The sequence below is a fragment of the Callorhinus ursinus genome, unplaced genomic scaffold (genome assembly GCF_003265705.2).
Source record: "Callorhinus ursinus isolate GAN/ISIS: 27379988/994484 unplaced genomic scaffold, GSC_fseal_2.0 scaffold41, whole genome shotgun sequence".
Classification (NCBI taxonomy): Eukaryota; Metazoa; Chordata; class Mammalia; order Carnivora; family Otariidae; genus Callorhinus; species Callorhinus ursinus.
Window position 1 is genome coordinate 13390523 of NW_027397103.1, and position 21952 is coordinate 13412474.

The window sequence follows — 21952 nt, forward strand, 5'->3', positions numbered from 1 at the left end:
AAGGGAAGGGAAGGGAAGGGAAGGGAAGGGAAGGGAAGGGAAGGGAAGGGAAGGAAAAAAGCAACAGCCTACACTCAGCTATAATAAGGAAAGAAAACAGCTGGGTTTCTGAGGCAGCCCAAAGAAAGTCATCACAGCCGAGAAAAGCCACATCGAAGATGGCAGGAAGTCACTGGCAGAATGCCCCAGAGCAGTAGGCTGGCTGTGTGAGTGACAAGGGACTAGGAGCACAGATTTGTGGAAAGTGTAAGCATCACTTAGGGGCTTAGGGAGGGGCCTCTTAGAAGCAGTCCCACCCATGCAGTTTGGACTATTGTCATAGGGACCTAAAGGAAATGCTGACCCTTCCACACCGGCTCACACCGACGCTGGGGTCCACCTCCCTGGTCCCCCCTGCCTACATTACAATTGGTCACTCCCTGCCATAGTCCAGCCTGATGGGCTTCACCCTTCCACTCCATAGAACTTCAGTTTTCGACACATTTTAAGATTCATTTGACAGCTTGTAAATATGTCCTGTTTAGTAGAACCATCTCTGAGAGATAAATGTGTCCTAATCATTGTTTCCCGTCAAAACCTATATTCTAACCATAAGAGGAAGAAAAGCAGTAAGAACAACTAAAAAATTAAAAAGTAGATTCAGCAGTTTCAACAACAATAAAGTGAATGAGCATGTAGCCCTTTTCTGGTCAATGATGGCAAGTCTGCTGTGGAGACTTCCAGGCAAGATTTTTTTTTTTTGCTCCTAACAAGAGTCACAGGAACGAGATGTCACTTTTTCTTCCTCTGGACATTGTCGGATCTGTATGTGATGTCTGGAACTGTGCAGCCATCTTGCTGATGATCCCCCAAAAAAAGACCACACAGAAGAGGCCAGAGCCCTTAGCTCTGAGTTTCTTGTTATAAAGGTAATGTATAGCCAAACTATGGGAAGAGCCCAAATGTCCACTGACTGATGAATTGATAAAGATGTGGTACTCGGGCACCTGAGTGGCTCAGTTGGTGAGGCATCCAACTCTTGATTTCGGCTCAGGTCATGATCTCAGGGTTGTGAGATGGAGCCCCAAGTTGAGCTCTGCACTCAGCACAGAGTTTGCTTGTCCCTCTCCCTCTGCTTCTCCTCCGACTTGCACTCTCTCTCAAATAACTAAAATCTTAAAAAAAAAAAAAGATGTGGTATGTATATACAATGGAATATTACTCAGCTATCAAAAAGAATGAAATCTTGCCATTTGCAACGGCATGGATGGAACTAGAGTATATTGTGCTAAGTGAAATAAGTCAGTCAGAGAAAGACAAATACCATATGATTTCACTCATAGGTGGAATTTAAGAAACAAAACAGATAAGCATATGGGAAGGAAACAAAAAGAGAGAAAGAGGGAGGCAAACCATAAGAGACTTTTTAAAAAGATTTTATTTATTTATTTGACAGAGAGAGACACAGAGAGAGACACAGTGAGAGAGGGAACACAAGCAGGGGGAGTGGGAGAGGGAGAAGCAGGCTTCCCGCGGAGCAGGGAGCCCGATGAGGGGCTCGATCCCAGGACCCTGGGATCATGACCTGAGCCGAAGAAGGCAGATGCTTAACGACTGAGCCACCCAGGCGCCCCTCCAGAAGACTCTTGATGACAGAGAACAAACTGAGGGTTGATGGAGGGAGGTGGGTGAGGGATGGGCATTAAGGAGGGCACATGTTATGATGAGCACTGGGTGTTGTATGTAAGTGACAAATCACTGAATTCTACCCTGAAACCAATATTGCACCATATGTTAAGTAACTAGAATTTAAATAAAAATGTGAAACTAACTAACCAAATAAATAATAAAGATAATGTATTTCCCCATGGTTTAGGCCCCCTGGTTTTCTATTACTGGAAACAATCTGATACAGTAGGGGCTCGATAAAGTTTTAATTAAGTGGATACCTACATTTGCTAAAAATAGGATCCCTGATAGTAACTTCTTAATAAGTGGTAGTCACTTACTATTTTTTTTTAAAGATTTTATTTATTTATTTGAGAGAGAGAGAATGAGAGATAGAGAGCACGAGAAGGAAGAGGGTCAGAGGGAGAAGCAGACTCCCCGCTGAGCAGGGAGCCTGATGCGGGACTCGATCCCAGGACTCCAGGATCATGACCTGAGCTGAAGGCAGTCGCTTAACCAACTGAGCCACCCAGGTGCCCGTCACTTACTATTTTCAAACTATACTTGAACTTCCTCAATACAATTCTTTGATAACAACAGTTTGATTAAAAAGTATTTCACCAATGGAATGATAGCAATACTTTCAAACAGTGGTTCCCAACCCTGGCTGCACTTAAGATCCACTAGGAGAGTTTTTTTAAATGCTGATGCCCAGGGGCACCTGGGTGGCTCAGATGGTTCAGCGTCTGCCTTCGGCTCAGGTCATGATCCCAGGGATCTGGGATCGAGCCCCGTGTCGGGCTCCCTGCTCAGTGAAGAGCCTGCTTCTCCCTCTCCCTCTGCCATTCTCTCCGCTTGTGCTCTCTGGCTCTATCAAATCAATCAATCAATCAATCTTTAAAAAATGCTGATGTCCGGGCCCCCCTCCAGACCAAGCATTTAGTATCTGTTGAAAGCCACCCCCCCTCCCCCCACCCCGGCCCCCTCTCTGTCTGCACTTGCTTATTGCCCTCCAGCCATGCTGGTCTCCTCTCTGTTGCTCAAATACACCAAACCCTGCTACTGCTAGGGTTCCTGCACTACTGTATGCTGCCCCATGTTTTGCAAAACTGCCTCCACTCATCTTTCAGGCCCCACTTAAAGAGTCCCCTCCCAGGGGCGCCTGAGTGGCTCAGTCAATAAGCGTCTGCCTTCGGCTCGGGTCATGATCCCAGGGTCCTGGAATCGAGCCCCTCATGGAGCCCCGCATGGAGCCCCGCATCGGGCTCCCTGCTCGGCGGGAGGCCTGCTTCTCCCTCTCCCACTCCCCCTGCTTGTGTTCCCTCTCTCGCTGTGTCTCTGTCAAATAAATAAATAAAATCTTTAAAAAAAAAAAAGTCCCTTCCCAGAAAGCTTCTCCTAACTATCTGATCATAAGTAGGATCCCAAACTTCTCCCATTCAATCTGATCATCTCTGCTGCTGTGTGTAGTTATTTATTATCAAATAAAGGAACAGAGCTATCTCATCTGAATAAAGAACTCTAATACAAAATTAGGAAAAGTAGGGGCGCCTGGGAGGCTCAGGTCATGATCCCAGGGTCCTAGGATCGAGCCCCGCATCGGGCTCCCTGCTCCGCGGGAAGCCTGCTTCTCCCTCTCCCACTCCCCCTGCTTGTGTTCCCTCTCTCACTGTCTGTCAAATAAGTAAAATCTTTTTTAAAAAAATAATAAAAATAAAAATAAATTAGGAAGAGTAGGGGTGCCTGGGTGGCTCAGTCGTTAAGCGTCTGCTTTCGGCTCAGGTCATGATCCCAGGGTCCTGGGATCGAGTCCTGGGGGCTCCTTGCTCAGCTGGAGAGTCTGCTTCTCCCTCTGCCTGCTACTCCCCCTGCTTGTGCTCTCTCTCTGACAAAAAAATAAATAAAATATTTTTTTAAAAATTAGGAAGAGGGACGCCGGGGTGGCTCGGTCGTTAAGCGTCCGCCTTCAGCTCAGGTCACGATCGAGCCCCGCATTGGGCTCCCTGCTCCACGGGAAGCCTGCTTCTCCCTCTCCCGCTCCCCCTGCTTGTGTTCCCTCTCTCGCTGTGTCTCTCTCTGTCGAATAAATAAATAAAATCTTTAAAAAAAAATTAGGAAGAGCTAGGAGATTTCAAGAATGCAGATAATGTCCAATCAGGGCAGTCAAGGAACCTTAGTTAGTGCAACCTTTGAGTTAGGTCTTGACGCTGGGTAGGATTTGATTTGTTAAGGTGGGAGTGGTGGTATTTTAAAAAGAGGGAGCAGCTTGAGTAGAAAAAGGTGGAAAATGGGAGGGAGCATATGGAGAAAAGAAAGTGGCCAGGAAGTAAGGGAAAGAGGGAAGACAGCATTTTGAGGAGTTAGAGCTGATGAGATACAGTAATAGAGCGTCTACGCTGAATAATAGCTATATTTGATGTTGTGGAGTAATTCCAACAGGACGCGGCTCCAGGACTGGAAGGAAAACGAGAAAGTAAAAGGCTTTGGGGCCAGCGGGAGCGGGACAGTAAAAAGTCTCCGTAGGGAGTTAAGGTAAAAGCATAAATTGCTTTGTCAACCACAACCGCTTGGGGGTGCTGCGGGCCTCATGACTAAACCAAAACCTGTTCTAGGTGCTCCCTCTTCCGGCAGAAATGAGCACTACACACTGACGTGGCAAATCCTTTATTAAAAGGCACGTGCCAAGCTGTTAGAATATACCTCTGTGAGGGCCATATTTATAACTTGGCGAGGGTTTTGTTGTGCCTTCAGACAAGACATAAAAAGGAACCCTGTTTTAAATAAATGCAAGCTACATGCTTTTCTGGTTTATTCAAGACTCATCTAAGTGAATCCTCTGATAGCATTAATTCATGTGTGAAACCAAACTTCACAGTCACTCGGTGAAACCAAGTCCAGTATCTGTTCTTTCAATCGACTGAAGACCCCTTAATAGCAGAAACACTTCTTATCACTGTATCACTATGGTTCCTGTATTTGTTGGAGGGGCCTGTAAATGTTTCAGGAGGGATTCTGTTGGCTTGGTGGTTTTATTCTTGAGAAAATGACATGAGGTATTTTTCCTTTATGCAAAATGAGAAGATATTAGAACTCTTGCCAAAATTATAAAAGATGTAAAGTGAAGAAGCAAGGTACAGGACAGGCTGCACACAATATGCTACCTTTTGTAAAAGATATTAACGAGTGGTTGCTTTTCATATGCGTAAACTCTGCAAGTACGTTGGGGCGGGGATCGGGCTAGAGAACTGGGGGTGGAAGACCGCATGGGGGACATTACGTACTATTTTAAACTTTCAAAGATTTTTTTAAAAGACTTTTATTTAGGGGCGCCTGCGTGGCTGTCGGTTAAGCGTCTGCTTTCGGCTCAGGTCGTGATCCCAGGGTCCTGAGATAGAGCCCCACATCGGGCTCCCTGCTCAGCGGGGAGTCTGCTTCTCCTCCCTGCTGCTCCCCCGGCTTGTGCTCTCTCTCCCTGTCAAATAAATAAATAAAATCTTTTTAAAAAACGATTTTTATTTACCTGAGAGAGAGCGCACACACAAATGGGGGGAGGGACCCCCCTCTCCCCCCAGGGAGAGGGAGAAGCAGACTCCCCGCTGAGCAGGGAGCCCGATGCGGGGCTGGATCCCAGGACCCTGAGCCGAAGGCAGACGCTTAACCAACTGGGCCACCCAGGTGCCCCTAAAGATTGTTTAATTATTTGAGAGTGGAAGCAGGGGGAGGAAAAGAGGGAGAGAAACTTCAAGCAGACTCCCTACTGGGCGGGGAGCCTGACATAGGGCTTGATCTCACAACCCTGAGATCATGACCTCAGCTGAAATCGTGACTTGGACGCTTAACCAACTGAGCCACCCAGGCGCCATTTTAAACTTTTTATGTATCCAAAACACGTGAAGTGTTACCTACTCAAAAAATTAAAAATAGAAAAATATCATGGGACAAATAATTGTTAAGTTCTAAGGTGGACTATTTTTAATTATCCCTGAGAACCCTATTACATAGAAATCTTGTATTTACGCCATACTTTCAAAATATTACTATACAAAAGAGCTGTGCATAAGGATGTACTTTGCAGCAGCAGAAACCTGGAAACAAATGTTGGTGCACAGGTTAAATCATAGGGCATCCATACAATGGAATAGCAAGAGTATTAAAAAGAATGAGGTAGATCTAGATATGGTGACATGAAAAAGTGTCCATAATTACTCAGTTTAAAAAAGGCTGAGAAACTCTATATTGTGAATGGTCCTATGTACACGTGTATACATTATGTATGTACATAACTATGGTGTATTTATTATAGAATATAAGGTAAAAGTAGAATATAAGGTAAAAAGGTATCAAACCTTAAAAGTAGTTATCACTGGGGAAAAAGCTAACACTGGGAAATTAGGAACTTAGGTGGACTATCTTTGACTTTGACACACACACACACACACACACACACACACACACACACACACACGATGTGTATATATATGTTGTAATTGAAATAAGCACCACATCTATTCCAAACTCGTTTCTTCCTGGGAGTTAGCTTGTATGAACTCTACATCATTGATTTTAACGTGTTTGTAGTTGTTTTTCAGAACCTTTCTGGTATTTACACTTGTAATTAGCAATTCCTTTCATTGAACTTGACAGGCAGCACTTTATTTCAAAGAACCAAGTGTTCTTCAGTGAGTTCCCAAATGAGCATCCCCACCCGGGTAACAATTTTATTAGACTGTGCTCCAATGCGCTTTTGCTCCAACGCCAAGATCCCTCTAGCTCTGCACAAGGTACTCAGGGTCTCCACTGTTAGAGAAATTCGGCTGTTAACGATATGACCCAGCCCCACGTTCTCAAAAACTGTAAGCCACTCACGCTCTTGCACTTTGAAAACTATAAAGATTTTTAAAGTAATCCCTAACACCCAACGTGGGGCTCAAACTAACAAACCTGGTCAGGAGTTGCACACTCCAGAGCCAGCCAGGCACCCCTGTAAGACTAAAAATGCACTCATCACTGATTTAGGAACCATGTGATGCCTGTCCTTCAGAGTGGTCATTTTCAGGATGCCGTTGAGGTTTTTTCCCAACGCTAGGACCAGTTTGGAACGAGCGTATTTTTTGCAGGTCACCTAATGTGGTGACCAGAAGTACTAGTGGAGTTCCTGAAGTTAAGACTTTGAGAGACACAGCGAGAGAGGGAACACAAGCAGGGGGAGTGGGGGAGGGAGAAGCAGGCTTCCCGCCAAGCAGGGAGCCCGACGTGGGGCTCCATCCCCAGGACCCTGGGATCACGACCTGAGCGGAAGGCAGATGCTTAACGACTGAGCCACCCAGGCGCCCTCTTGAAGTTGTTTCTTGACCTATATGTCACTTTACATACTTGAGTCATGGAAATTGAGTGCACTGTACATTTTGTACACTATCAACAAAGTGAAAAATTGCAACAACTTGCCTAAGATCTACATATTTCTCAAATGGCATTTTCTAGTTTGATCCCTAAAGCTAAGGATATAGTCTTAAGCTATTTTATGGACAACACAAAAATTTCCTGTACACCTAAGGTTGCACATGGATACCCTGAAACTGGGCAGTTGGAAGGCAGTGGTGCTTTGGGAACAGTCCCTTCATGGTTCTGATGTCTGGGGTACCTACCACCCGGTGCCGATTCCTTAACATTATACCAGCTTCCTTAGAAGACTTCCACCTTTGCTTGTAATTACGACAAAGAATTCCTCACCAGCAGCATCTGATGGGGTAAAAGCTACTATAAACTTTCCCAAGTGAAGACAAAGACAGTGGCCTCTTCTACCAATTGTAACTTTTGAGCATAATGCCCGACACACTTAACAGATTACTTGCCATTTTTAAAATATCTGGTAAAACTGCTTTCTGCGCAGCTCAATGTAAATTTAAATACTTATTAAACCCGGTTCTTCTGAAGATTCCACCACCCCCACCCTCCCTCTTTTTAGTATCTCCTTCCTGCTGGCAGCCCAGAAACTCTCCCATTCTGTTACCTCACAAACCAACCTCAAATTCAGTATTTTTAAAATCAGTTTACAAATACAGCTACGTATAAGCTATATACGGAGAATTCTAACTGCAACCTCCGAATTTTTTTACGGACATTTATTACCTCCTGGTTACTAGAATCACTTGATACACTGGAAACCCTGACCCCTCACACCCCAAACCAAACTAAAAAGAACCCCTTCTCCCCGCAAAAACTCACACTATTTGGGAATGCAACAACTTTATTGAAAGAAAAGTGCAATGAATTTTGTCAACAGCTTAAAAGGGGGAACTTAGACACCTCCCCTCAAGCGCAGGACCAGGTGCAGAGTAGATTCCTTCTGGATGTTGTAGTCAGACAGGGTGCGCCCGTCCTCCAGCTGTTTCCCGGCAAAGATCAACCTCTGCTGGTCAGGGGGGATGCCYTCCTTGTCCTGGATCTTCGCCTTGACATTCTCGATGGTGTCACTGGGCTCCACCTCCAGAGTGATGGTCTTACCGGTCAAGGTCTTCACGAAGATCTGCATTGTCTGTCACACACACAAAAAAAAGAACCCAGAAGTGTAGCAGACAACTCACATGGGAACACGATCCTACTGGTCAGTTACTGATCATTTTATGTTTACCCAACTAAAGTAAGCCTCACATAAGAAAGCTAACGAGAAAAAAAGGACAAGCTCCCTAAGCTCAAGCGAGCTCCAAAGCCAAGTTTCAGACCCCTAGGAGAGAAAAGCATGCATACCAGCCAAGCGAAGGCGCGGGCCTCACTTATCTTCCCCTCCCCCCTCACCGACGTCTGCCCCGACAGTTCGGCAGCGTCTTCCCCGGGCCTAACCCTCGTGTCCCGCGACTGACCGAAACCGGCTGCACACAGAGGACCAGGCGGCCCCAGCCCAGATTGTGAACCGACAAAGGGATGACATCACGTGACCGGCACGGTGAGCGGGTCCCCTCCCCTGGAACGGGCTCAGGACTGAACGGCACCCGCACTTGGGGCCCACTCGCTGCGACGGGGCGCGGAGCGGGGCGCCAGCGTGGCCGCCGAACACACTTGGGCTTCCCCACCCACACTGAGCAATGAGCCCCGCGAAGGCCTCACGGGCCCGCCGCGTTCTCATCCACCCACAACCACCCCCCCTCCCAGGCTTCTCTCGCCAACCTCACAGCCCGCCTCGCAGCCCGGCTTCTCCCAGCCAGGGACCCGAAGCGGCCGCCATTTTGCTGCGCCCCTCCCCCTCAGAGAGCTCCGCTCCCGCGCCCGGGCGACTAAAAGCCTCCACCGCTGCTCCGCCGGCGGCTGGCTGCTCGGCCTCCCGCCTCCCCTGCACCCGCACCGCCACAAAACCCCCGGGCCAGCGCAGCGGCCCGCCCCTCACCAAGCTGCTGTGACTGCACGGCTCACACGAGGACGCCCACTGGACTCCCGGCCTCCACGGAACTGCCTGCGCCACACCCGGCGCCTCCTTATATAGCGGTCGGGAGCGCGGCTCTGATGGATCCCTCCGCAGAAACGCCGAGAAGGGACTATTTTCCCCACACTTACTGCCCTCCGGAGAGAAAACCAGCGCCCCCACATCATCCAAGAGCCCCGCCGAAATGTTTACCCGTGAAGGGTGGGCTGTAGAGCTGAATCTGGTGAGGAAGGGGCCGCTGCACTTGGCGCCCGCGCGGAGGAATCAGCGCGTTCGTTGAGTGCTTCGTCCGCGGACGTGGCCGGCGCTCGGCCGCGGGGGCGGGGGCGGGGGCGAGGGGGAGGAGGGGAAAGGGCCCTCGGAAGGCGCGAAAACCCGGCGCGGAGACCACAGGACGCCCGGAGCGGGCTGCCCCCGCCGCCCGACCCCGACGCCCCCTCCCCTCAGCCGCAACGGGCCCCGTGGCTCTCGAGACCCGCGCCGGACGGAGCGGGGTCAGGCGTCATGCGCCCCTCGCCCGTCCGCGAACTCAGGGGTCTTCACGCCGGGGCACGCTCAGGCGGCGTCCCCTCCCCCACTCCCACCGCCCGCTGTGGCGGCGCGCCCATCCCCCCCTGCGCGGGCGCGCGGACAAGACGGATGACTCGGCAAGGTCGCCGCGCGGTGGTCGGGCGCGGGCCGGGTTTGGGCCCCCAGCGCGCGCTCGGGGCAGCGCAGGAGCGAGGCCGGGGGAGTGCCGGGGGGCTGCCCCAGCCGCAGGCAGAGAAGGGGGGGCGGAAACCCCACGCGCTTTGTCCGCCTACTCGAGATGCGTCTGGAAGCCGACCGAACTTTCTAGATTGTTCTTTGGCCTTCCTGCTTCGTCTGCGCCCTCTTGGGTTCGAGAAGACGGCGCTGGAATACGAGCGCGGAGGCGCCCCGTCTTCCCTCTTGTTGATTCTCGGCGGAGCCCCGGAGTCCAGCCGCGTTAGGCCTGAGGTTTTCAGCACACCACCTGAACCCCAGTGCTGTGCGTTTGCGGCGGGGGGGAGAAAAACACGGTTTTATATCCCAGCTATAAAACTTAATTCTACGGCGAAATTCCGTTTGGATAAGAGAAGAGGAAAAGGTTGAAAGATTGCCGGCCCGATCTTTTCCGTTTTTACCACCACCCATTTTGTGGGTTTCTAGGTGTCATTTCTTCAACGTATTCTTTGTTTTTAAAATACCTGCATATGAAAAAAATATGTGAAAACTTAAGAGGTTTTTGGAAGTTTACAGGGAAAAGTTTCCCTCATGCTCAATTCCCCAGCCACTGCCCCTTCTGGACTCTTCTAGAAATAGTCCCCATTTCTACAATATAGAGGGGGGAAAGATCTTTTAATTTCCATTCTCAAAGCCTTCCAAAAAAAAAATGGCCTAAAAAAATGTTTTGCCATTAAAAAAAAGACTCATTCCTGTTTTAAATTATGAACATTGTATTAAACTTTTTTAAAATGTGAATCAAAACAAAACTATGTATTTTCTTCGGTGATCCATGTATGTAGGTATTTTTGAAAAAGGCCCGAGGAACGTTCAAAATAGACTAATCTGTGCAATTTTTAACATTTTTCAAAGAGAATGAATTGGTTACTGGAAAATTAAAACGAACAGGAAAAACAAAATGTCATTTTTCAGGTTAGCAGGAGACCCCAGTCACTTCCTATCCAGATTTTTTGTGAAGGTTATTTCTGGAAAGAGGTTTTAAAGGAACAAAACATGGAGGCTCTTTATAGGGGTATTTCTCCCCAAATTTCAGGCAGAAGTTTCAGAGAAGCAGAACGCCGAGGTTCTTTCTAAGGTAACCAGGCTTGGCTTCATACCACACCCTGCTCGCTTTTGGCTGTGGCTTTTGCTGCCAGCCTCATGAATCATGTTGTTTAAAGGCTGGCTGAGTCATGAGCTTTGTGACATAGCTTTTTCCAGAGTCCAAACGGTACAGAGAAAAACAGGCCTGATTTCAGAGGCAGGGGAGGGAGAGGAGGAGGAAGGGGAGGAAGGAGGAAGAAGAGAGCCTCAGAGGGTGGGAAGTGGGTCCAGGGTTATCTCCAAGGAGAAAACAACATTCTTAGGAGCTGGGAACACTGATGTTGTCTCCAGCAGGGGAAAAAAAAAAAAGCTCTGAAACACCCCTTCATTCCTTAAGTCCAGCAATGGGTCGTGTGAGAGGAAACACAAGTAACCATTTGTCCAAGGGCACTGAGGTGACAGGGAGGGAAAGAGAAAGTGAGGCAAGTGGCTGGTGTTTCTCTAGAGCAGTGATTCTCAACCAGGAGTGACTTGGCTCTTCAGGGGACATTTGGCAATGTCCGGAGACCATTTTTGGTTGTCCCAACAATGGTGTTAGTGGGGAGGGGAAAATGCCACTGGCACTTGGTAGCGGAGGTCAGAGATGCTGCTGCACGTCCTCTACGACGCAATCACCCAGCCCCAAATGTCGGTAATGCCAAGGAGGATGAGAAACCCTGCCCTACAGAGGAATTTTGTTGTCCTCATAACAATTGCTTTTCTGTTTGCTGAGAAGACCTCCCAAAACCTACATGTCCCACTTGGACCCAGGAATTGGGTATCAAGTCACGTCCCTGAAACCTAAAATCTCCTGACCTAGAATGTAATGTGCTAGAATGTGCGAGATGCAGGGTGAGTCACTGGATCCATTTTCAGTTCCTTCCACCCACAGATCCGTCCTTTGCAAGCGCCCCAGAAGAGATTGCTTCAGAACTGACACCAATGGAAGAGTGACAGAGGCCCAGCAACACAGCGGGATTGGTGGGCAGGAGTGAGCACGTGATGGGCTGAGCTCACAAAGGGCCTGGGTGTTGGGCTGCTGGAGGGAGGGAGGTGGGGGTGCTGGTGGCCTGGTGCCTGCTTGTCTGCCTGCCTTTACTTCCTTCCCTGAAGGATTCGGTTCCCCTGAAGGTCACAACCATGTATGGGACTTAACTCAGCCTCATAAGAAAGTCCAAGAGCAAAAGGATCAGCAAACATTCCGCCCCCCCAAGAGAAAGAGTGAAATCGAGAGCTGGCTGGGGAATGTTTGTCTTGCTTTGTCATTGGTTATATAACCATAAAAGGTAATTAAAGGTATCTGCAGCGTGGGGTGAGGAAGCCCAAGGGACTCTCCTTTTTCCTCCTTACAGGAGCGCATTTGCGTTGTGTGGCAGAGCGTCGGCTGCTCCAGTTTAAAAATAACCAGTTTTATCCCCCGCCAGGCAGAAAATCAGACTTCAGTTCCAGTCCCCAAATTTGCCTACTTTAGGAAGATTGAGGAGTTAGTCAACAGTGGATTTGTTTTGTTCTTAATTCATTGTTTTTAAGTTGTGGCAAAATATACACATAACAAAATTTACCATCCTAACCATTTTTTAAGAGGACAGTTCAGTCGTGTTAGGTATACTGCGGGGGGGGGGGATAATTTTCCCTTTACCCTCTGAGTTCTTAGCTGAGACCCCTGTAATGAAAGACAGATAAACAAGAGAGAGAAAAAAAAACCCAGAAGTTTATTAACATGTATATTTCAGGTATACATGGGAGATACCCAGGGGAAAATGAGTAACTCAGAGGTGGTTTTAAGAAGTTAGGCTCAAATGCCATCTTAATAGGGAAAGAGAAGGGGAATATAGGCCTCTCAGTGGAAAGTAAATGGTTTTTAGGAAAGATGAATAGAATAGATGGGAGGTAGGATAGTCTGTGACAGTTTAGTGTCTAACTGATGTGGGAAATAAAGGCAGACGAAAAATTATTAAATTTCCTTACTACCTACAGTCCCTTGACAAGTCCTTGAAACAGGCAGAGTGACATTTCTCTGGGGACTCAGCTGCCTTGAAGTTGATACTTTGCTAAGGGCAAAAGACAATTCTAGCTGGACCCGCACCCCCCAGGATCCTGTAAGTCTACTTTAACATATAAAAATTTCTTTAGAAATTTCCTTTATCTCTAAACCCCCGAGATACGTATTGGCGATCACCCCCCAAGCATATGGCCCACCGATATACATCTGAAGGGGTTCGTGACTAAGGTTTTATTAGACGGCAGTAAATGACCTTTTCCCAACAACAGCTAGCGCCCTCAAGATCCTGGAAACCTTGCTTCCAAAATTCCTTAGAGACTTACGCTCTCCCTAACCCCCTCCCAACGTGAAAGTATATAATGGGCCACTCCTCATGACCCTTCTGCCCACGGGTCCTGTCTCTGTGCTTGAATAAAACCACCCTTGTGCACCAAAGATGTCTCAAGAATTCTTTCTTTGCCATCGGCTTCAAACCCTAAAGTCTGTCCTATAGCATTACTTCTGGTCTCCTGTCCTGTGACAGGAGCCAGTCTTCCCTGGTTGGTGAAGCTCCAGTGAGGGGTCCTACAACCGCTGAGCCCGTTGGAAGGGTCTGCAAGTAGGACAAAAGGGAGTTCACAGACATCCTCTCCTCCTGTCTGCTATTTTTCAAGTGACTTCAGCTCAAAGTAATATCAAAGTGGCATATTTGGGACTGGCATATGCTACTGTCCTTCAATATTCACATTGTTGTGCAACCATCACCACCATCCATCTCCAGAATATTCTTTCCTCTTGGAAACCTGATCCTCTGTCCTCATTAAACAAAGCTCCCTGTGGGGCACCTGGGTGGCTCAGCCGTTAAGCGTCTGCCTTCGGCTCAGGTCATGATCCCGGGGTCCTGGGATCGAGCCCCACATCGAGCCCCACATCGAGCCCCACATCGAGCCCCACATCGAGCCCCACATCGAGCCCCACATCGAGCCCCACATCGAGCCCCACATCGGGCTCCCTGCTCCGCCGGGAGTCGCCTTCTCCCTCTCTCTCTGCTGCTCCCCCTGCTTGTGCTCTCTCACTCACACACTCTCTCTCTCAAATAAATAAAATCTTTAAAAATAGGTAATAAAAAATCTCCCTGGGGTGCCTGGGTGGCTCAGTCATTGGGCTTCCAACTCTTGATCTTGGCTCAGGCTGTGATCTCCGGGCCAGGGAATCGAGCCCCGCAGCAGGCTCTACAATCATGGAGTCAGCTTGAGATCCTCTCTCTTTCTCCCCCCCTCCCCTGCCATCTCAAATAAATAAATAAAATCTTAAAAAAAAAAAAAAAGTTCCCCATTCCCCCTTCCCCCAGCGCTGGCATCCACTCTTCTACTTTCCGTCTCTTTGAATTTGACTACTCCAGCGATGTCATATAATGAGCTTTGTTTTTTTTAAGTGTAAAATAAAATGTAATAGTTGAAAAAGACATATTTTTCAAAGATTCACTACAGCTTTTCTAGGCAGCTACATTCCCCAACATGCCTCATCATGCGTGTGCTTGTCAGTGTGCTATTAGAAATATTTATAAGATACAAAGTAAAAAGAGAAGCACATAATTACTTTCATGTTAGGCCTGATAACTTTAGAAATTACCTCAACGTTTTGTTCCCTTAAAACCCTGTTGACATTTGGAGAGAAATAACCTTCACAGAAGCTCACCAAAACGCCACCACACAGCAGGTGAGTCATCTCACAAATTTCGTTTCATCTCAGAAGTGAACGCTTTGCAAAGAGTCACGTCCCCCCACATCTAAGATGAGAAGGCTTTATGCTTTAAAATATGAGGCCAAGTCACATGAGAGACAGGATTTGATGGGTGAGGAATTCATTATTACTGCAGACAAAGAACAGGACCCACAGAATGCAATAGGATCCCTTCTTTTAATAAAATACATCTTTGTTCTTTAATGATAAAATACAGATCATGTGTAAATATAAACATGAACAGTATGTGCATCAAAGCCATTCATTCATTCATTAATGACCTGTTGCTGATGAAGCAGGAAACAAAATCCTGCCTGCCAGGAATGCTGGTTTCCTTTTGGGTCACTCCCAAACTGGTTGGTTATTAACAACACAAATAAAGGGCAAGGGCCAACACCGTCACACCTTCCGTACTTGCCCTCTGATGGCGAGGAATCAGTCACCAGGGCTGGGGGCCTTTTACTGCAGTCACAGTGCCAGGAAAAGGACTGTGACCTTGCCAGTTGATCTCTCTCACTGTGGTTTTAGTGATCAGGTGATCTTTGCCGCATTGCATTTGTCTGCTAACAGCTCCCCTTAGCCTCTTCCAACAAAAGTACATCAGGGGTGTTATGGGTTTCAGAAACACAGGATCATGCCTATTGTGAAAATCCCACCTCCAAGTAGTGACTAGAGGAGGAGTAATAATCACATAAATGGCGCTTTAATGATGAAGAACAGGAGTAGAAAAGAATCAGAAAAACACATGGTGGAGATGCCGGGGATCGAACCCGGGGCCTCATACATGCAAAGCATGCGCTCTACCACTGAGCTACATCCCCCTCCCCTTTTGCCCTGTTCTCTGAATTTCTCTGCTATACTCTATACTTGAGATTCCACCCCCCCCCGTTTTCCTAAGTTAAAATTTTGTATAATTAAATGTGTGTTGGGGGTTAGCATAAGCAAACCAAAATAAATATTCCCAAATAGGCCCATTCTGTATAGCCCTGCAGCTGAAATTCTAGCTGCTTTCAGGACTAAGGAACAAAGGGAAATTGACCTATTTTTTGAATGTTGCTCATCACGGAAAAGAAGGGAAGGAAAATGAGTTTCTTTCCAATAAATAAGGGTGTTGCCCTGATTACACCTCTATCCAGAAATGTCTGGTTGCCAGTCCTTTAAAACCATTCCAGGGTGAAATAGGTGATGGGGAGGGACTGAGGAGCGCACCTGTCGTGATGCGCACGGGGTGACGTATAGAAGTGTTGTCACTGTATTGTACACCTGACACTAACATAACACTGTATGTTAACTATACTGGAATCAAAAAAAAAGTATCCAGTCTTGTTGAATCACAGATCTGTACCTCTGAAGCAGATAATACATTATATGTTAGAAGAAGAAGATAGCAGGAGGGGAAGAATGAAGGGGGGGAAATAGGAGGGGGAGATGAACCATGAGAGACGATGGACTCTGAAAAACAAACTGAGGGTTCTAGAGGGGGATGGGTTAGCCTGGTGATGGGTATTAAAGAGGGCACGTTCTGCACGGAGCACTGGGTGTTATACGCAAACAATGAATCATGGAACACTACATCAAAAACTAAAAAAAAAAAAAACAAAAAAAATCCAGTCTTCAGTAAGCCTGAGGTTTGCAGACCTGCCCGTCTCCCAGAGAACTCTTCTAAATATAAAAATAAGCAAATTAAAAAGAAACAGATCCAGCTCCAGAATCATGGCTTTGAGGGAGGAATCGCTTTGCATAGCCCCCTGAAAAGAACCATTTTAAACTGTCACTTAGCACAGCTGTGCAGAGGGCTTATGAAGCACAGCAGGGGAGAGAATATGTCTATATCACATCCTCCAGGTCCTCAGGGGGTCACTCAGGGCTGAAGGAACGGCTGAAGGGAAGGAGAGGGCAGAAAACGGGGGCTTCCCCTCTTTCCCCAGCGCTTGAGCTTTCCTGGCAGGAAACAGTCACTTACTGTGATGGGGAGAACACACCCCGCACTGTCCTGCCACCTTGGTCCAGTCAGCTCCCTTATGGCCCGCTGATGCCTGACACCCTCCTCGGGCAAAGGCCTAACTGAGCTGGAGCCCAGGACACCAGACCGGCAGCTGTGATTTCATATCCTCACCTCCCTGGGCCTCATCCATAAAATGGAGATCTGAGTAGTGCCTACTCCCTCAGGTGGGTGCGGCCATTGAGCAGCTACGCCCGGAACGTTTGGAACAGCGCCTGCTACAAGGTCTGGCCCTAGTGTGGGTTCTCAGGATGGTAAATGCCGTTGTTATTATGTGAACTCTGGTGGGGAGAGGCCTTGGCCATAGGTGACATTTTGGATATGCTTTGGTAACAAGCTAAGGGATTGTGTTTGGTTCAGCAGGTGCCCCTGTTTTCTCTCTTGCCACACTACTCTGCTCAAAACAAACCTGACTGTGTTTCCTCTCTGGATAAAACCCTAAAGTCGAATCCAAACTCCTTAGTCTGGCCTTCAAGGCCCTCTGATCCACTTCTCTGACTTTATCCCTTCCTTCTCTCCCCCTCCTGTGGGCACACTTGTCTCCTTGCTATTCCGCAGGCACGACCCCTTCTTTCCACCTCAGGGCCTTTGCACTTGCCCTTTCCTCTGCCAGCAGGGGTGCTCCCCAGATCTTCTGGTGAGTGGCTCCTTCTCATTGTCCAGGTCTTTAGCAGGACCTTCGGGGACACATCACTAATGGGGCCTGCCCATTCCACACACTCCCTCGTACACCCTCCCATTTGTTTTGTTTTGTTTTCACAGCATTTATCACTCTGGGAGACTGTTTTTATAGCATTTGTTTATTGTCTGTGTCATAAGCTCAGTAGGGCAGGGGCCAGGCCACTCGGGTTCCCGCTACAGCCCCAGTGCCTAGAACAGTACCTGGCTTGTGTGGGGGCGGGGAGAACCCAGGCAAACAAATGAAAAGAGTAGGGGCCTGGGAAGGCTGACAGCTACTCAGGAAGGAGTCTGCAATGGAGTTAAGACAAGAAGACGTTTCAGTGCAGCGTCCCCCTACCTCCTGCCCGAAATCCATAAACCTTTTTTTAAGGGCCAGCCTGGGCCCCGAGCAAGATACAAGAGGATGGAATTATTTGCGACAGAAGGAGCATTTCCTGGCCTTGGAAGTTGGCAGTCTTGTTCCGGGATAGCACCGTCCAAACCGAGCACTTCACAGCCGCGCTGTGGGCATGCAGGCCATGGAAATACCGCGGCGGGCAGGGCGAGAACTTGGTCTTCTTTCTCCTAACCATGTGACACTGGGGAGCTGGACAGTGACGGCAGCCGGGTCCTCGATGGACGCCTGCCACCCTGAATCTCGACGGCTAGTCAGGTTGATCTTCCCAAAGTAAAGAGTTTCTGCAAAAGTGGAAGAATTTAGTTTGGGAGAAAAATGGAAAAAATATGAAATGAGGATAAAAACAGGCCACGTAGCCTCCCCGTCGGGGAATCGAACCCCGGTCTCCCGCGTGACAGGCGGGGATACTCACCACTATACTAACGAGGACCGGCTCTGTCAGCTTCCCTTCAGGTACTCTTTTTAAGGCACATACAAATTCCGCTGAGTATCAATACACATCAAAGGGTTCCGTGTTTTCTTCTTTTTTCTTCAAAACTGAAGAACAAAAGTCCCCCTCGATTTAACTCCGCCTTAGAGAGGCTGTTCCCTGCTCCGTCCTTAATTCAGTCGCGAGGATTCGGGGAACAGAAATTAATAAACTGGAAGCCAAAATTAACGAGCAGACATCAGCAAACATGTAACAGAGATTAGCACACGTTTACGAAAGAGGAGCAAAGGAATCAGGAAAAACACAGCCTTCCTGGAATTCCCCAGATTGCAAGGAAGTTTCCCTCCGCTCTGGTTTCCCATGGATACCGCTCGGAGCTTTTTTAAATAAACAAACCCGTTAACTTATTGGAAAGAATTAATGTCGTCTCTTTTCTCTTCGTCTCTTCATGTGTTGTTTTTTTTTTAACCCCTTTTCACTTTGGGGGGAAAAGAAAAAAGGAAAACTAAGCTGCCGAAACCCGGGATCGAACCAGGGACCTTTAGATCTTCAGTCTAACGCTCTCCCAACTGAGCTATTTCGGCGGCCGGTGCTGTTGCGCTCTGCTCGGCTCCTCCTGGTCGTGCTGCCAGCCCTGGGTGCTCCGCCTGGGGATCGATGCGGGGAGTGCGGGATCAGCTGGGACGCATGCCTGCCAGGCTCGCAGGCACCTACTCCTTCTCGTCCTTCAAGGTCACCGCCTCCGAGGACGACCTCCCCGATCACGCCTCCCAGCACGACCCCAACCCCCTACTGCTTACTGTTAGCTTACATATTGTTTTTCCTTGTCCATTCTCTGTCTGCCCAGTTAAAATGACAGACCCCTGAGGGTCAATTTTGTATCCTTCAAGGTCTAGAACAGTACCTGGCACGTAGTAGGTGCTTAATAAATATGTTTTGAATTAATGAACAAATGAGTGAATGAACGAACGGTAGGTACCTGGCTCAGAACTCCACTTTCTCAAGCTCTCTTTGTGATAGGAACAAGGTCACCCTATGGGTGCAACTCCCCAAGCAGCCTAAGGTGTGACAGGGATGCTGACCAGCCAAGGCGTGTGGAGGACACATTGGCCGGTTTGTGATTTCCTCGGGGCAGTGAGTGACTCAGATCCAGCCTCCAAGCATGGCCGCCATACCTGTGGCACCTGCTCAGCTTCAAGGCATGAAGAAATCAACAGGTTGTCGTCCAGGTTTGGGGCTCCCTGCTTCCCCTCCTTTGGGGAAATGGAAGGGGAGTGATGTCTGGGAGAGGATGTGGAGTGGGGAGGCTTCATGATGAAGTCATTTAATAAGTGTTTTTGCTAAGCACCTAATGATCCCCTGGCCCAGTCACAAATACACTAACCAGATATTCCGTATAATAACAATGCTAAGAAGCAAAATAAACCAAGATTGTTTGTACGTAGGCTTTTCCTTTTGCATCCTTTCCCTAAAGGCAAAATTTCATGCACGGGATCATCAAGTTAGTTGGTGGAATGTACAGCTTTCCAGGCGCTTTCTGAATGGGCTGAAGCCATTTACACTCCCATCCACCCCTTCCATTCCTTTCTTCCCTAAACGAGTCTTGATCTTTTTTTTTAAGTAATTTTTAAAAATTGAGGTGAAATTCACAAAATATAAAAATAACCATTTCAAAGTAAACAATTTGGTAGCATTTAGTACATTGACAATGCTGCGCAACCCCTACCTCTGTAGTACTTTAAAAACCATTTAAGTGTATCATTTTGGTAAAAACCGAATAAGGAACAAAGGAAGGAAAGAAGAGAAGAAGGAAGGAAGGAAGGAAGGAAGGAGGGAGGGAGGGAGAAAAATAAAATTCGAACAGTGCAAACAGGTACAGAATGGAAGGTGAGAGTGGTTCCCACCAATGCCAGTCCTTCCTTCCAGAGGTAACCAGTGTCCCAAGAAGACTGTGATTGATGCAACCGTGGGCAAGTTTCGGAGCTGCTCTCTCGGCGTGCACTTCCTCACCTGCCTGACATGACCAGGTAGCCCCTGCCGGTATCACAGGAGTGCACACCTGTGCTTGTCAATGCCCCCGTGCGTGGTAAGAGCTATAGAGTTACCAGCTATTATCGTTACTGTAATGCCCGTCGGAATTAGAAATAACACGGTCACGATATACACAATATCTTATACGTTAAGAGGGAACCTATGGAGTACCCCGTAGCATGCTCCTGTAATGCCTAAGAAGAATGCCGGGAAAACCTGTTTTACTGTTAAAACGATTGATCGGCCTCCCCGTCGGGGAATCGAACCCCGGTCTCCCGCGTGACAGGCGGGGATACTCACCACTATACTAACGAGGATGAGCCGTGCTGGAGTTTGTCTGGTTCAATTCATATAGACATAGAGCTGTCCTGCCACTGCACCTGTCCGTTCCCCTTGGGTTTTTACGGATGAAGCGCCTAGTGCCTCTGGCCGATGGACTTTCCTGGGCGCAAAGAGGCCTCTCGGAATCGATGAGACACTGAACCTCTGCGAGGGAAGAAACGCACAAAAGGGACGAAGGTGTGCCTGCCGATATCCTCATTCCGAGAAGACGGTTCTCGCAGTCAGGGGATGTAGCTCAGTGGTAGAGCGCATGCTTTGCATGTATGAGGCCCCGGGTTCAATCCCCGGCATCTCCACCTTTTCTTGCTTAAAATCAAGCCTCCCCACTGGAGGGCAAAGCGGGAAGGAAGACCCAGATGCTACCAATTAGTGGGTCTGAGAAATAAGCTCCCATGCCCCGGGGCAGCGCCAGGAAACCTCCCTGGCCTGCTCCCATATGCGGACGCTCAGGTAACTCCCTCCCCCTTGGAGATGCCGGTTGAACAGAGGTAGGCCCAGGAATCTGCGTTTTAACACTCCTACTAGTTATTCGGGCTGTCAGGCAGTGATTTCTTTTTTTTCTCCTTTAAATTTAATTAATTAATTAATTAACTATTTAAAATATTTATTTATTTATTTGAGAGAGCGAGAATGAGAGACAGCACGAGAGGGAAGAGGGTCAGAGGGAGCAGCAGACCCCCGCTGAGCAGGGAGCCCGATGCGGGACTCGATCCCGGGACTCCAGGATCATGACCTGAGCCGAAGGCAGTCGCTTAACCAACTGAGCCACCCAGGAGCCCTCTCCTTTAAATTTTAGTTAACATACAGTGAAATACTGGTTTCAGAAGTACAATTCGGTGATTCATCACTTAACATTTAACACCCAACGCTCATCATAACCATCCCCCATCTACCCCACCCCCACCCGCCTCCCTCCATCAACCCTGTTTGTTCTCTATTGTTAAGAGAATCTTCTGGTTTGTTTCCCTCTCTCCTCCTCCCACCAATTCCCATGTGTTCAACTGTTTCCTTTCTTAAATTCCACAGACGAGTGAAACCATATGGTATTTGTCTTTCTCTGACTTAGTTCACTTAACATAATACACTCTAGCTCCATCCATGTCATTGCAAATGGCAAGATTTCATTCTTTTTAGTGGCTGAGTAATATTCCATGGTACATACATACATCTTCTTTATCCATTCCTCAGCCGGTGGACATTTGGGCTCTCTCCATAGTTTGGGTAATGTTGATAATGCTGCTATAAACATTGGGGTGCAAATATCCCTTCAAATCTGTATTTTTGTATCCTTTGGGTAAATACCTAGTAGGCAATTACTGGATTGTGGGGTAGTTCTGTTTTGAGCTTTTGAGGACCCTCCATATTGTTCTCCAGAGTGGCTGTACCAATTTGCATTCTCACCAACAGTGCAGGAAGATTCCCCTTTCTCTGCATCCTCGCCAACACCTGTTGTTTCTTTTTTTCTTAATTTTTTT

The 21952-nt window shown here is 47.9% G+C and overlaps 2 long non-coding RNA genes and 5 other non-coding genes across 7 annotated transcripts; 2 read left to right on the plus strand and 5 right to left on the minus strand.

Annotated features, from left to right (window-relative positions):
- Positions 1-7876: 7876 nt before the first annotated feature.
- LOC141370652 (uncharacterized) lies at positions 7877-10155 on the minus strand. Its single transcript, XR_012374904.1, has 2 exons — positions 9029-10155; positions 7877-8182 (listed from the first exon to the last, which is right to left on the minus strand). It is a non-coding gene; the product is annotated as an uncharacterized lncRNA (long non-coding RNA).
- On the plus strand, positions 9209-13284 carry LOC141370653 (uncharacterized). Its single transcript, XR_012374905.1, has 3 exons — positions 9209-9287; positions 11763-11851; positions 11984-13284. It is a non-coding gene; the product is annotated as an uncharacterized lncRNA (long non-coding RNA).
- A 2059-nt stretch (positions 13285-15343) lies between these two features.
- TRNAA-UGC (transfer RNA alanine (anticodon UGC)) lies at positions 15344-15415 on the minus strand. Its single transcript has one exon. It is a non-coding gene; the product is annotated as a tRNA-Ala (tRNA).
- A 2616-nt stretch (positions 15416-18031) lies between these two features.
- On the minus strand, positions 18032-18103 carry TRNAD-GUC (transfer RNA aspartic acid (anticodon GUC)). Its single transcript has one exon. It is a non-coding gene; the product is annotated as a tRNA-Asp (tRNA).
- A 512-nt stretch (positions 18104-18615) lies between these two features.
- On the minus strand, positions 18616-18688 carry TRNAF-GAA (transfer RNA phenylalanine (anticodon GAA)). Its single transcript has one exon. It is a non-coding gene; the product is annotated as a tRNA-Phe (tRNA).
- A 1692-nt stretch (positions 18689-20380) lies between these two features.
- TRNAD-GUC (transfer RNA aspartic acid (anticodon GUC)) lies at positions 20381-20452 on the minus strand. Its single transcript has one exon. It is a non-coding gene; the product is annotated as a tRNA-Asp (tRNA).
- A 249-nt stretch (positions 20453-20701) lies between these two features.
- On the plus strand, positions 20702-20773 carry TRNAA-UGC (transfer RNA alanine (anticodon UGC)). The gene has a single exon. It is a non-coding gene; the product is annotated as a tRNA-Ala (tRNA).
- Positions 20774-21952: the final 1179 nt, after the last annotated feature.